Genomic DNA, 16,004 nt, shown 5'->3' with positions numbered 1-16,004 from the left:
TTTATCCACTACAAAATAATTATCATGTAATGATATATACTTTATAGTGACACATCACTTGTTACTAAAAATTAATTTTATATATATTATAAATATAATATATATATATATATATATATATATATATATTAGTATATATATTAGTATATTGTTAAAAAATGTAGGTAATAATAGTATAATATATATATATATATATATATATATATATATATTTTTTTTTTTTTTGAAAAGGAAAAAAATCATTCAACAAGTAAATATTCTTTTAATCATAAGGAGTGATCAAAAGAGTTTACAATATTATCAGCACAGATTAAAGCATTTACTACACAAAGCAAAACATAATGAGTAATACAGAAAAAGAACCTCACCCTAAACATCACAAATAGATAAGTTACTAGAGATTAAAATTCCTTAATCCTTAGCAGACTTTTGATACAATAATCTGGTTGTGTAACCTACTCATAAAAAGAGAAAGTTAAATTTTTGCAACGACCTCGAACCTATGACTAAGAATTTTGCAAGGCATCTTGCCACATTGACTCCACACCGACTCCATACAATATATATTATTGAATTTCATTCAAAATCAATACTAAAAATTATGTGTAAGTATATGTTAAATAGATTTATAATTATATATATTATATCTATAATGACATTTTTTATATGTCACTGCATGTAACATTTTTTATATGTCACTGCATGTAACATTTTTTATAGTAGTTAGAAAATATAAATTTAAATATAATTAACGTTAGACTTCATAATTTGTATTAAAAAATGTTAATAAATGTTAAAATAAAAATTAATCAAATTATTTATTGTGATATCCTAAATTGACATTTACATTACTGCATAAATATTAATTAAATTTTGAAAAAATATTTATTAACACTAAATATTATCAAATATTTATTGCTAGAGATAAAATTATAAATAGTTACTTAAATAAAATTAATTGAATGAATAATTAATAAATGATTTTTTTACAACCATAATTAATACTTTTTCTCGTGACTTCGAATATAAGCACAAAAATAAATAATCATTTGTCTCACATATAATTAAATTCTAATTAATTTCATTATATTTAATATTATTTTCCACAAAATATCTCTTTATTTGATCCTTGTATTTCTAATAATTATCTTTATTCTTGATATCAAGTTTTAAGGAAGAATATTCTAAAAAAATAAGTTAATTTTTAAAATAAGATTAATGAAATTAAATGATATTAGCTAATTTAATTAATTTTTTTCAGTAAAAAATACTATTATTACTTTTTATTTGAAATTGAAGGGAGTAAACTTTAATTGATGATGAAAAATAAGTAAACATTTAATGACTTTATTAATGATTTTTTTGAAAAAAAATTATCTCCCTCTCATTATTATGTTTTTTTGAAAGAAAAAAAAGAAGAAACAATTGTCTCTCTCTTTATTAATTTTTTATAGAGTTGCCTATTTATAATGATATTCTCTTCATATACCAGAACATCACTACTAGAAAATTGCAAAATAGCGACCGAAATTTATCAGTCGCTATTTAGTGACCGATTTAGCGATCGATCACGACTAATCAAAAATAGCGACCGATTTAGCGACCAAAATAAGTCATCGCTAGAAAATCGGTCGTTATTTCGGTCGCTAAATAAGAAATTTTTATTTTTTAGCGAAGGAATTAAATTCGGTCGCTAAATTAAATTTTTTTGATTTTTTTTAGCGACGAAATTAAATGCAGTCGCTATTTCGGTCGCTAAATTATAAACTTTGATCTTTTTTAGCGACGAAATTCAATTCGGTCGCTAAATATTAGTTAAAATTAGCGAAAAAATTGAATTCGATGGCTAAATAGAAGTTAAATTTAGCGACAGAATTAAATTCGGTCGCTAAATTATAAATTTTGATTCTTTTTAGCGATGAAATTTAATTCGATTGTAACACCCCGATTTTTTTAAAGGGTATTGTTGTAATTAATGGTATTTTCGTAATTTTAATAAAGGAATAAGGGTATTTTTGTAATTTTATTATTAATGGCATTTTCGCAATTTTATTAAAAATTGAGGGGTAAATGGGTAACTTGGAACGAGCTGTTCCAAAATTGGAACGGGCCGTTCCAAGCAATAAAAAGATACTGTTAAGTTGGGAACGGGCCCAGAATGGGCCGTTCTAGAAGGAGAACGGGCCGTTCCGGAGGGAGAACGGGCCGTTCTGCTGAGATTGAGAACGGGCCGTTCTGGTTTTAGAACGGGCCATTCTGCTTTTTGGAAACGAGCCGTTCCGATTTTAGAACGGGCTGTTCCAGTTGAAAAATTTGCACAGATTCGAAGGTTCCGGAACGGGCCGTTCCGAAATCAGTACGGGCCGTTCCGGGGACCTTAGAATGCGTATAATAGGAGGCATGGGGGGGTGAAAATTTATAACTGACCGAGAGGTGAAAATTTTAGAGAGAGAAGGAGAAGAGAAGAGAGAGAGAGAGAGAAAGAGAAGAGGAGAGAGAGAAAGAGGAAGCCATAAGAGGAGGTTCTGCTCTAGTTTTAGTTCCGGTTATTGTTTAAGGAGAGAGGTGGAGGTTCTGCCCTAGTTCCGGTTATTGTTTAAGGAGAGAGGTGGAGGTTCTGCTCTAGTTCTGGTTACTGTTTAAGGAAAGAGAGGTGGAGGTTTTGCCCGAGTTCCTATTATCCAGGTACGGGAGAAAATGAGATTATTTATATGTATAGTACATGAGGGAATTGGGTAGAGGAAGAATTCCTTAGGATTATGATTAATTTTACAATTATTTGATTTGGAGAATTATTGGTTCTATTAAAATTATCTGTGTTGAGGTTTATAAATATGCCTAAGTGTAGGAATGATGATCTGGGAAGAAGAATGAATTGTAAGGAAAATGCGGGGAGCTAGAATTTGGAATAATTAGGGGTTTTACTGTTTATACTAATTATTCTATTGATTATTATATTAATGAAAGTTATTGCTATATTACTTGTTAAGAATGAATGATATTGATGTGAATTGCTTGAGGGGTATGTAAACCCTATTTTATTGAGCTTATCTGTTATGTATGTGATATGGAATTGCGTATGTGATATGAATTTGAGTTATAAGATGAGATGATGTACGAATGTGATTTTGATTGTGATTGTGGTGCCTCACATTGATGATTAGGGATGGCACGGCCCCTGGGTATGTGGTGCTACAGGGAGGGCGTGACCCTAGCATGGTGTGGGATGAGTAAGACAGTTAACACCACCACTTATGTCGTTTATGGCAGCCTTGACATAGGGTTAATTGCAAGAGATTGTATTGATTGTAATGTGATTGTGTTTCCTCACACCAAATGATTAGGGATGGCATGGCCCCTGGGTAAGTGATGCTACAGGGAGGGCATGACCCTGGTCTGGTGTGGGTTGAGTGAGGCAATTAACCTGTATCACTTGTGTCAGATGTGGCAAGGTCTTGGCATAGTGTTAATTGTGAAATTGACATGAATTATAGATGTTGAAATAATTGTTATATTGATGTGAATGAGGAAAGGTAAAAGTGATAATGTTAAAATCTAAATGGATTGTGATGGATTGATAAATTATGGTACATGCTCGTAAATATTTTATTAAATAAAGAAATATGATGAGATTTTAATATGGTGTGTTTGGATGTACTTTTCATATAGATATCTTCTTTTCTCACCGTATAAATTGTGGATATTTTAGGTGGAGAGGATCCAGCTGCAAGTGGCATATAGGATGCCAACAGTTTTATTTTGGGAAATGTTCTGATATTGTGACATCGGGGCAGAAGATTTTTAGGACGAAATATTTATGTGAATTTGGTACTGTAATATTATTTTGAAAACAATTTGTAAAAACTTTTGTGTTTTATGTTTGATATTTCTATTAATGTGGTTGTCGAAGTTTCTCATGTGAACCCTTTTACTGTAACTGAAAAAATTTATTACATTATATGTGTTGGGGTAGTAAGGGTGTCACATCGATCGCTAAATAGTAGTTAAAATTAGCGACGGAATTGAACTCGGTCGCTAAATACTAGTTAAATTTAGTGACGGAATTGAATTCAATCGTTATTTCGGTCACTAAATTATAAATTTTGATTTTTAGTGACGAAATTTAATTCAGTCGCTAAATATTAGTTAAAATTAGCGACAGAATTGAATTCGGTCGTTAAATAGTAGTTAAATTTAGCGACGGAATTGAATTCGGTCGCTAAGTATTAGTTAAAATTAGCGACAGAATTGAATTCAGTCACTAAATTAGAAATTTGATTATTTTAGCGAGATTTAGTTAAAATTAGCGACAGAATTGAATTCGGTCGCTAAATAGTACTTAAATTTAGCGACCGAATTCAATTTGGTTGCTAAATATTAGTTAAATTTAGCGACCTAATTCAATTCAGTCGCCCAATCAAAAATTTTGATTTTTTTAGTGACGGAATTAAATTCGGTCGCTAAATATTTGTTAAAATTAGTGACGGAATTGAATTTGGTCTCTAAATCAGAAATTTTGATTTTTTTAGCAACAAAATTAAATTCGATCGCTAAATATTAGTTACAATTAGCGATGTAATTCTATTCGGTCGCTAAATATTAGTTAAAATTAACAACGAAATTCTATTCGGTCGCTAAATATTAGTTAAAATTAGCGACGAAATTATATTCGGTCACTAAGTAAAACTTAAAAAAAATTATAAATTGCTTAAAAGTGAGGATAATATTGTTGTTGAGTATCAATCCCATTTTCTTTTTTTTGTAAGAGCGAGACATTAATTTATAATAAAAAAAAATATTTATATGCACTCCTACATAATTAATACCAATAGTTATTTATGTAAAAAAAATATTTAGAGTTTTTTTTTACAATTGGATTTTTAGGCAGTTTTTTAATTAGAGTATATGAATTTTAAAATTTCTTATTTATTTTGATCCATATTTATAATATATATTTCTAACTTATGATAACTTTATTTTTAAATAAATTTTTATATTTAAATTTTAAATTAATATTTTATTAATGGTTGATAATTAGAAAATAAAACAAGGATAAATACATTTTTTGAATTTTATATCTTAGATTTAAGATGAATAAATATATTAAGTTAATTAATAATTTATTTAAAATGTTAAAATTTAATTTATAAAAATAATATTTTAAAAGAGGGGTTATAATAACATCGGTGTAACTTTTATTAAGTATTACATCGCTCAATAACTTTATATTAAATGTGAATTTTATAAATTTAACCATTAGATTGAAAGTTTTTTACTCTTAGATCATATATACAGAATCTTATATGAATTCAAGATGATTTGATACTTTATTCTTGTAAAACAAAATTGACGTAATATATACATTTCAAATAAAATATGAGCACTTTGATTACTTTTAAGTTGTTGTTCAATTTTAACAAAAATTGATATAAACATATAAAGTGATATGAACTTTCAATCTATCGGTTAGATTTACAAAATTCACATTTAATATAAATTTATTGAGCGGTACAATACTTAATAAAAGTTATATCAGTGTTATTATAACCCTTCTCATTTTAAAATATATAAATTATTACTTAAACTTTTAAATTTATAATAAATAATTTAAATTGTATCATAAAATTAATTTTAAATAGAAATAAGTGGATTGTTAATTATAAAAGTAAGTATATATATAAATAAAGATTAATTAAACATAATATAATAATTATTATTAGTAATATAATTATTATATATTTATAACGTCCGGATATACCAAAATGATAAGTATCTAAAAATAATCTAAGTATGAGATTGGATAGTTGAGGATGACTTAAATGAATTAATTTGTACTACTTATACTAATAACATGCATTTGCTTTTTGGTAGCTTATCTCATAAGGAGCTTCACAGTTAAGCGTGCTTGACTTGGAGTAATATGGGATAGGTGACCTTCTAGAAAGTTTCTAAAAATTGTGTAATTAAAGACAAAACATGCTAAAAACTCAAGTATTGTGAAATAAAATCCTTAAGAGGCCAAATATGAGTGGTTCGTAGCGACCAAATTTGCGACGTCTATAAAATTTAATAAAATAAAAAATAAATATTTAGCGACCGATTTAGCGACCGATTTATTCAGTCACTAATTTGGTCCCATACACTTCAGCAACCAAGACCATTTCAACCATTTAGCGACCGAAAATTTGTCCGTCACTAAATAGCTTAGCAACAAGAGTTTTAGCGACTGATTAAATTCGATCGCTAATTCGGTCACTAAAATAAATAGCAATCGATTTTTGCAATTTAGCGACCGATTACATCATACTCCTATTTAGGAGTATAAATAAGTCCAGCTTTTAGAAAGAATTGATTTTTCAAACTTGTTTCGTTTATTTAAATGAGTCTAATTGAAAGGTTGGACTCTATCATTAAATAATACTTGAGTTTGGTTTGTTTACTTAATTTATAATTTTATTGTTTTTCCTTAAATTATTTCTTTTAACATGATCACACTAACCTGCATGCCAATCTTGCGCCACCTACATCACACCAACCCCACATGAGTATGCCATCATGCCCATCACATATTAACTCTAATATTTATATGTGAAAAATAATTTAAGATGATATTTATTATGGGATAAAAAGAGTATATTATATATATATATTAATCATATTTATTATAAATAATATTATCATTTATTGTCTTAAAATTTTTTTTTTATTAAGAATGTTAAATAATAGTTGACTTAATTCAAATTTATTTATACTTTAATTCAAAATATTTAAGAATTTTTTTTATAACACCCCAGTTTTTATATTCTTATTGAGGGTAATTTAGTAATTTTCATAAATGTATAGGGGTGATTTAGTAGTTCAGAACGAGCCGTTCTTAAATTGAAACGGGTCGTTCCAAATTACTAAAACGAGGGTGATTTAATAGCTCAGAACGGGCCGTTCCCAAACTGGAATGGGCCGTTCCAAACTACTAAAAAGGCCTATAATCCTAATTGGGAATGGGTCGTTCCAAATATGGCTGTTGTGGGTTAAATGCAACCCCAGAACGGGCCGTTCTGGATTTGAAACATGTTGTTCTAGCGACGCCTGATGCCTATAAATAGAGCGCTCTAGCACTCCCAAAAAACACACTTTTCATTTCTGACTTCTTTTCTTCTGCACTCTCTTCTTTTCTTCTACACTCTCTGAAGACCGAGGGGAACCCGACGGAGGAGACCAACCAGATCCGACTTAGTTTCAACTACTGCTTATCAAGGTACGGGAGAAAAAGGGAGATTTATGTGTAGAGTCACATGAGGGAATTGGTCGAGAAGAGTTCTTGGGAATTTTTAATAATTTTATAATTATTTTTGTTTGGAGAATTATTGGTATTATGAGATTCTATGTGTTTAGGATTACGAATATATGATTAATTTGGAAAAATGATGCTTTGGAAGAAAGAACGAAATCGTAGAAAAGCGCCTGTGAGTTAGGTTTTGGAAAATTGGGGGTTTTACTATTTGAGTTAAGATTCTACTAAATTGATGATTCTATTAGGTTTTATATTAATTTATAAATATTATTGTTACATTATTTGGTAAAATTGATGATCTAGATATGGAATGTGGTGTGCTGCCTTCATACAAATGTATACATTATATCTACTGTTTTAATATTGAATTGATAACATGATGTGAGTATGTTGACATGAAATGAGATGTCGATGTGATATGATTGTTGTTCCTCACACATATGACCAGGGATGAGACGACCCTGGGTAAGTGATGCTACAGGGATGGCGTGCCCCTGGCATAGTGTGGGATGAGTGAGGCAATTAACACGTATCACTTATGTCTAGAGTGGCACGACCTTGAGGTGGCGTGACCATTGGCATAATGTTAATTGTAAGATTTGTGATGATTGTGATTGTGATGTAATTGTGGTTCCTCACACATATGACTAGGGATGAGACGACTTTGGGTAAGTGATGCTACAGGGATGGCGTGCCCCCATGGCAGAGACTCCCAAGGAGTCCCCGCGCCCAGCACGACGAGGGTTGCGCTCAGCGTGGAACCAGAACCCCAAACCATGTCACATACTGTCAGCGCGCTGGGCGCGGTCCATGTCACCCCCGGCGTGGGCCATCCAGAGGCTCACCTTCTCAAGCTCGCACGACGCACACATCTTTGTGCCCGGCGAGATTGCCTAAAAGGAGCCTCCAGGTGGTCTCGCACCCGGCGTGAAGAACGACGCTTAGCACGAGGCTTAGCAGCAACCCACCAAGTTCAAAAATTTCACCCAACCCTGCAAAAACAACCAGAAAACCAACATGCAATCCATCCAAAAGTCCCCATTTTCATCAAACATTAAGAAAAACACCTCATTTTCAGCATGCAACCTCGAATCAAAGAAAAACCCAAAATTTCTTCAAAAACCCCGAAACCCCGAAAACTCTATTTTCAGCAAAACTCAGCCAATAACAACCAACTTCAACAACTAATGAGTTTCTTGAACTCATTTGCATCCGAAAGCAGCGAAGAATCTAGCTTCCCTTACCTCGGTGCAAGAATCCGAGCTCCGGGAAGAAGAGAACGATGAACGGAGGAGAAGAGAGTCGGAGAAAAAGGGAAACAGCTCACAATCTACACGGCTCAACAACAAGATCAACACCTACTAAGCACTTCCACCTTGAGACAGCAAGAAAGGAAAAAAAAACATCCAAGGCAAAAAAGTGAATAAGGAGAGTGAAAGAGAGTTGAGTGAGTGAAGGTTGGGGGAGAAAAGGAAAACGAAAGTGGGGGTCTCACAACCTCCCCAAAAACAAAAGTTTTTGTCCCCGAAAACTGACTTACTTGGGAATAGAAACGGATATCGCTCTCTGCACTGCTGCTCTACCTCCCAAGTAGCCTCACCAGTAGCTGCATCCCACAACACCTTTACCAGAGCAATGGACTTGCCCCTCAACTCCTTCAGCTTATGATCAACCACAGCTACCAGCAACTTCTCAAACGTCAAGTTCTCCTTCACTTGCACATCATCTAGCTCCACCACACGACTCGGGTCATGGACATACTTCTTCAGCTGGGATACATGAAATACATCGTGTAGGTTTGAAAGAGATGGTGGCAAAGCCAACCGCTAAGCAACCGGACCCACACACTGTATGATCTGATAGGGACCAATAAACCTCGGTGTCAACTTCCTTGCCTTCAGCGCTCTACCCACACCAGAAGTCGAGGTCACCTTCAGAAACATATGTTCCTCTTCAGCAAACTCCAAAGGCTTACGCCTTTTGTCAGCATATGATTTCTGCCTACTCTGAGCAGTCTTCTTCCTCTCCTGAATCATCTTCACCTTCTTAGTAGTCTGTAGGATCAACTCCGGTCCCACAACCACTGACTCACCATCTGATACCAGCATAGAGGAGTCCTACATCTTCTGCCATACAAGGCTTCAAACGGCGCCATCCCAATACTAGCATGAAAGCTATTATTGTAAGTGAACTCAACCAGCGGTAGGACCTCCTCCCAGCTTCCCAAGTGGTCTAACACACACGCCCTCATCAAATCCTCCAAGGACTGGATTGTCCTCTCTGACTGACCATCCGTCTGCGGATGATAAGCAGAACTTAGCTTCAGCTTCGTGCCTAAGGCTTGATGTAGACTCTGCCAAAATATGGAAGTGAACCTCGGATCTCTGTCTGAAATAATACTGGAAGGCACCCCGTGCAATCGTACTATTTCCCTCACATACAATTGTGTCAGCTTCTCCAAGGACCACTTGATGTTGACAGGCAAGAAATGTGCACACTTGGTCAACCGATCAACTATCACCCAGATAGAAACACTATTCCTAGCCGACCTAGGAAACCCGATGATGAAATCCATAGTGATACTATCCCACTTCCATTCCAGAATCTCCATCTGCTGCATTAACCCACTCGACTTCTGATGCTCCACCTTTGCCTTTTGAGAGGTCAAATAGGCCGCCATATATTCAGCTATCTCCCTCTTCATACCAAACCACTAGAAAGTATTCTTGAGGTCTTGGTACATCTTAGTCATACCCGGATGTATGCTAAGTCTACTCTTGTGGCCTTCCTCCAACACAGCTCTCCTCAGCTCAGCATCCTGAGATAGGCAAATTCTGCCCTTGTACCTTAAGATTCCATCTCTGCCCAGCTCAAAACCAACAGCCTTCTCGGTACCCAGCAAACCAAGAAGCTTCACCAGCTCAACATCTTGTAACTGCTTGAGTCCAACCTGCCTCAAGAACTCACTAGTTATGGTAATCGCCCCACAACTAATGTGATCCTGAGCTAACTCCACACAGAGATTCAAATCTCTGAACTTCTCCACCAGCTCTAGCTCTTTCACCATCATACTAGGCATGTGGATGGATTTCTTACTCAGCGCATCCGCCACAACATTGGCCTTACCAGGATGATACATCAACTAGAAGTCATAATCCTTCAGAAACTCCATCCACCGTCTTTGTCTCATGTTCAGCTCCTTCTGATCAAACAGGTATTTCAGACTCTTGTGATCACTGAAGACGCTGAACCGAGCACCATACATGTAATGTCTCCATATCTTCAAGGCAAACACCACAACTACTAACTCCAAGTCATGAGAGGGATAATTCTTCTCATGGTTCTTCAGTTACCTTGAAGCATATGCCACTACTTTCCTGTTTTGCATCAGCACACACCCAAGACCCTGGTGAGAAGCATCACAGTACACATCAAAGGGCTCATCAGAATCCGGCAACACCAGCACAGAAGAAGTAGTCAACCTCCTCTTCAGCTCATCAAAACTCTGCTCACAGGCATCTGTCCAAATGAACGGCTGCTCCCTCCTTGTCAACTGGGTTAGAGGCGCCACTATCTTGGAGAATCCCTTAATGAACCTTCGATAGTAACCCGCCAAACCCACAAAACTTCTAATATCAGTGACAGTTCTTGGACGCTCCCACTGCAACATCGACTCCACCTTAGCCAGATCAACAACAATCCCCTCAGCTGAAATCACGTGGCCCAAGAACTTCACCTCATCTAACCAGAACTTACATTTTGAAAGCTTAGCGTACAGTTGCTTCGCCTTCAAAATCTCCAGCACTAACCTCAAGTGCTCTCCATGCTCCTCCGAGGTCCTTGAATAAATCTGGATGTCGTCAATGAACACCACCACAAATTTATCCAAGAAAGGCCGGAAGATCCTGTTCATGTAGTCCATGAACACTACAGGGGCGTTGGTCACACCAAACGACATCACAACATATTCATAGTGACCATACCTAGTCCTGAAAGCAGTCTTCGGTATGTCACCCTCCTTCACCCTAATCTAGTGATAACCTGACCTTAAGTCAATCTTCGAGAAAACGGATGCTTCTTTTAGTTGATCCATTAAGTCATCTATCCGGGGAAGTGGATATTTGTTCTTAATGGTCAACTTGTTCAACTGCCGGTAATCCACACAAAGTCGACTACCTCCATCCTTCTTCTTCACCAACAACACAGGAGCACCCCACGGCGAAACACTCGGCCGCACCAACTACTTCTCCAACAGGTCTTCTAACTGACCTTTTAGCTCAACCAACTCAGCAAGAGCCATCTGATAAGTGCTCAAATTGCATATTTTTATGCTTAATTTGGCACTCTTTTTGGGAGAGATGTAAGTAATTTTGGTTGTATTTGACCCTCCAAATAGATGAACTAAGATTAATCTAAGGAGTTACAAGAGTGTAGTTTCTTTGGCTGAAAATATTTCCTTTTTGTGTAGGTTTTGATGAAGTTGGAAATCCAAGGCTATAGCCCCAAAGCCAAAGCTGCAGCCTCGAAACAAAGAGGTATTCCAGAGAGTTGAAGCTTTAGCCATGAAACCAGAGCTCCAGCCTTGGAACATTTTGGGCAGTCCAGAAATTCAGAGCTACAGCCACCAATCCAGAGCTGCAGCCTTGGGTTAAAAATCCCAACTTTCCCTTGGACAGAACCTATTTTAGGGCACGAAAGGAAGGAAAAAGGGGGGACCGAACAGAAACAGAAAAACGAAAAGAAAAATAGAGAGAAAGATCACCCAGGAGAAGAGGAGAGCTTGAAGATTAGACTTGAAGATTGGCTTGCTTGGGAACGAGGATCCATCTTCATTTCTTCTCTTCTATTGTGTAATCTCATCTTGTTATTTGCTATGGCCCTCACCATGAGTGGCTAGTTTCTCTTGGGTTGAATTCAATGTAACTACTAACTCTATTTCTTCTTAGATCTATATGATATTCAGTTCTATTACTTCTGTTTGATTCTTCTCTTAATGCTTAATCCGGTTTGATCACCCGTTTTATGATTTTAGGTTTTTGAACTTTGTTGGGAAACATTTTCAAAACCCGAACTGAATCATTCACCTAATAATCTCTTGTTCTAGGAATAGACTTGATTTTATTAGCCATTTTGGTTCAAGTTATTGTCTTAATGCAAGGTGTTAACCTTAAATCATAGAGGAATCATGTTTAGGGTTAACCACCTTAGGGCTCAATTTTGAGGAATCTGGTTGAGCTAATTATTGAACATGGAAGTGATAGAAGTGGAATCATATTTATCTGATGAAGATTAAAAGAATTAGAAAGTACATTTGAATCCAATCTCTTTCTCATATAAGGTTTTCTGTTACATTCATTATGTTATTTTAATTGCTCTAATTTAAACTTAAATCAATATTTCATTCATGTTCTCTGTAAACAAGAAAGGAAATTACTAGTATCCCCAAATCCCTGAGGACGATATCAAATTACTACAACGAAGCTTGGTCCGCTTGCCAAGAGTGAAAAATCCTTCACCAAGTTTCTAGCGCCGTTGCCGGGGATTTGGCACGAATATTTAGCAATTTCCAATTCTTGTGATTTTGTGAATAGTTATTTTGTAAATATTTATATTATATATACAATTGTCTTGTTTCTTGGACTCACCCATCTGTGCAGACTTCTTGTACTTGTATGCGAGGGAAAACTCCAGCCGAAGAATTACACTTTGATCCTGAAATTGAGAGAACGACAAGGAGAAACAATAGTAGGACAAGGAGACTTAGACAGTTGGAAAGACTCCAGGAGCAACAACAGGAATTCTTTGTTCCATCTTCATCAACTTCTTCCAATCAACCGTTCCCTGAAATAGAAATGGCTGAAGAAGGAGAAGGCACTCACAATGGTGGACCTAGACCAGATAGGCCTCCTAGAAGGACTTTGGGAGATTATGCTCAACAACAAGGTCCAAGGCACTTCTCTAGTATTGTAGCTCCAAACACTTCTAGAGCCATGGAAATGAAACCCGCTTTTCTCAGCTTGGTTAGCTCACAACAATTTGCTGGACTTGATCATGAAGATCCCTACTCACATCTTTCCAATTTTTATGAGCTTTGTGGTACAATGGGCATTCCTGAAGGTGATGAAGAAGCTGTGTACTTGAGATTGTTTCCATTTTCATTGACAGGAAAAGCTAAAATATGGCTACAATCTCATCCTAACCAAAGTTTAACAAGCTGGAGTGATGTGGAGAACAAGTTTGTGAATAGATTTTATCCTTCATCTAAGTATATCAAGGCCAAATCAGAAATCACTACTTTCAGGCAAGGTATGGATGAGCCATTTTGTGAAGCCTGGGAAAGATTCAAATCATTGCTAAGAAAATGTCCTAACCATGGGTTTGAAGATATAGCTCAACTCAATTTCTTTGTTAATGGAATCAAACCTGAGGTGAAGATGTTATTAGACGCAGCAGCTGGTGGTACTATGATGTCTGTAGGCCCAGAGGAAGCTACTCAGATCATAGAGTCCTTGGCTTCTTCTGATCATCAAGCAGAACATGGTAGACATCAGTCTCACAAAAGAGGAATTATGGATCTGAGCACAAATGATGCAATCTTAGCTCAAAACAAGTTGCTATCTCAACAAATTGAAGCCCTGACTAAGCAAATGGCCAAGATACCACAACAACTTCATGCTATTAATTCCCCTCCAATGCAGCCAAACCCTCCTCTTAGATGTGATTTTTGTGGGGGAGAGCACCCAAATGGTTATTGTGCAGCAAATTCTAATGAAGAAGAAGTCAATTATTTGGGTAACCAACCAAAAGGAGGTAACTTTAATTCCCAAAATTTCAATACTAACAATTATATGCAGGGAAACCAAGGTTGGAGAAACAATGCTAATAGCAACCAAGGTTATGGGTGGAGGAATGAAACTGGACTATCCAATAGGCCACCACAACAACCACAGCAACAACAACCTGTGTATCCCTCTATGCATGAAAGAATCAGTAAATTGGAGGAGAATCTAAACCAATTCATGCAGGTGTCCATGAACAATCAGAAAAATACAGAGGCTTCCATTAAAAATTTAGAGGTTCAGGTTGGACAGCTAGCTAAGCAATTAGCTGACATGTCTAAAGGCCCATTTTCAACCAACACCAAGACCAACCCCAAGGAGTATTGCCAAGCCATAACAACAAGAAGTGGGAAGGTGGTAGGTAGTGATGTTGGGGTGAGTGAAAAAAATGAGAGAGTGGAAGAAGAAGAAAATGATCAGTTGAGGGAGGTTGAGAAAAAAAATGAGAAGGAAGATGAAGAAAGCAATAAAGATGAGAATGTAAATAAAAAGGAGGAGAGTGAAAAAGAAAGTGAAAAAGAAAAAGAACAAGAAAAAAATGGAGTAGAGAAAGAAAATAATAAGAAGAAGGGCAAGGAGGTAATTTCTACGGTTCCTATCAAAGACCTACCTTACCCTCATGCCCCATCTAAGAAAGAGAAAGAAAGACAATTTGCAAGGTTTCTGGACATCATCAAGAAGCTCCAGATAAATATTCCCTTCACTGAAGCCATGGAACAAATGCCTACTTATGCTCGGTTCATGAAGGATCTCTTGACTAAGAAGAGAAAAATTCTTGAAGAAGAAACTGTGGAGCTTGAGGCTGGGTGTAGTGCCATCATTCAAAAATCTTTGCCTCAGAAATCCAGAGATCCGGGTAGTTTTACTCTCCCAGTTTCTATTGGAAATCTTTCAGTAGATAAGGCACTATTAGATCTTGGAGCCAGTATCAATTTAATGCCATTATCTATGCTGAAGAAGATTGGAGATGTGGAGGTACGACCCACAAGGATGACTTTGCAATTGGCAGATAGATCAGTGAACTTTCCACATGGTATAGTAGAAGATATGATTGTGAAAGTGGACAAGTTTATGTTTCCAGTGGATTTTGTAGTCATGGATATGGAAGAAGATACAGAGGTTCCTTTGATATTGGGCAGACCCTTTATGAAAACAGCTAGAGTTATCATTGACATGGATGATGGAAAGTTGAAGGTTAGGGTCCAAGATGAGGAAGTGAGTTTCAACGTATTTGAAGAAATGAAGTTTCCAAAAGCCAACAAAGATTGCTTTAGAATTGATGTATTAGATGATGTGTACTTGGAAACTCAAAATGATTTCAAGAGTTCATCGCCATTAGAGAAGGCTTTGCTTATCTCTAATGAAGAATTGGATAAGGTCATTGGTAAAGCTTGTCACTTGCCTGTGAATTTGGAGCACAAGGCATTTTGGGCCTTGAAAGCCTTGAATTTTGATATGAAGGCAGCTGGTAAAAAGAGAAAAATTCAATTGCATGAACTAGAAGAAATGAGGTTGCAAGCTTATGAGTCTTGTAGATCTTACAAGCACAAAGCTAAGCTATACCATGACAAGAAAATTCAAAATAGGAACTTCCAACCTGGCCAACAAGTATTGTTGTTCAATACCAGGTTGAAAATTTTCCCTAGGAAACTCAAATCTAAGTGGTCAGGCCCATTTGTAATTAAATCTGTCAAACCATATGGAACAATTGAACTTGAGGAACCTACCACTGGAAGAACATGGACAGTGAATGGTCAAAGACTCAAACCTTACTTGGGTGGTGAAGTTGAGAGGCTTACTACCATTGCACATCTTTAAGAGATTTGATCATGAACAAATGTCAAGCTAAAGACATTAAATTAGCATGTTTAGCA

The 16,004-nt window shown here is 35.8% G+C and overlaps 1 non-coding gene across 1 annotated transcript; it reads right to left on the bottom strand.

The window, feature by feature from the left end:
- Positions 1-13,564: 13,564 nt before the first annotated feature.
- On the bottom strand, positions 13,565-13,670 carry LOC145955388 (small nucleolar RNA R71). The gene has a single exon (XR_014432001.1). It is a non-coding gene; the product is annotated as a small nucleolar RNA R71 (small nucleolar RNA).
- Positions 13,671-16,004: the final 2,334 nt, after the last annotated feature.

This window comes from Cajanus cajan, chromosome 2, assembly GCF_000230855.2.
Source record: "Cajanus cajan strain Asha chromosome 2, NIPB_CcT2T_4, whole genome shotgun sequence".
Classification (NCBI taxonomy): Eukaryota; Viridiplantae; Streptophyta; class Magnoliopsida; order Fabales; family Fabaceae; genus Cajanus; species Cajanus cajan.
Note: the sequence above shows the minus strand (reverse complement) of the source record. Positions and strands in the feature narration are given on the sequence as shown.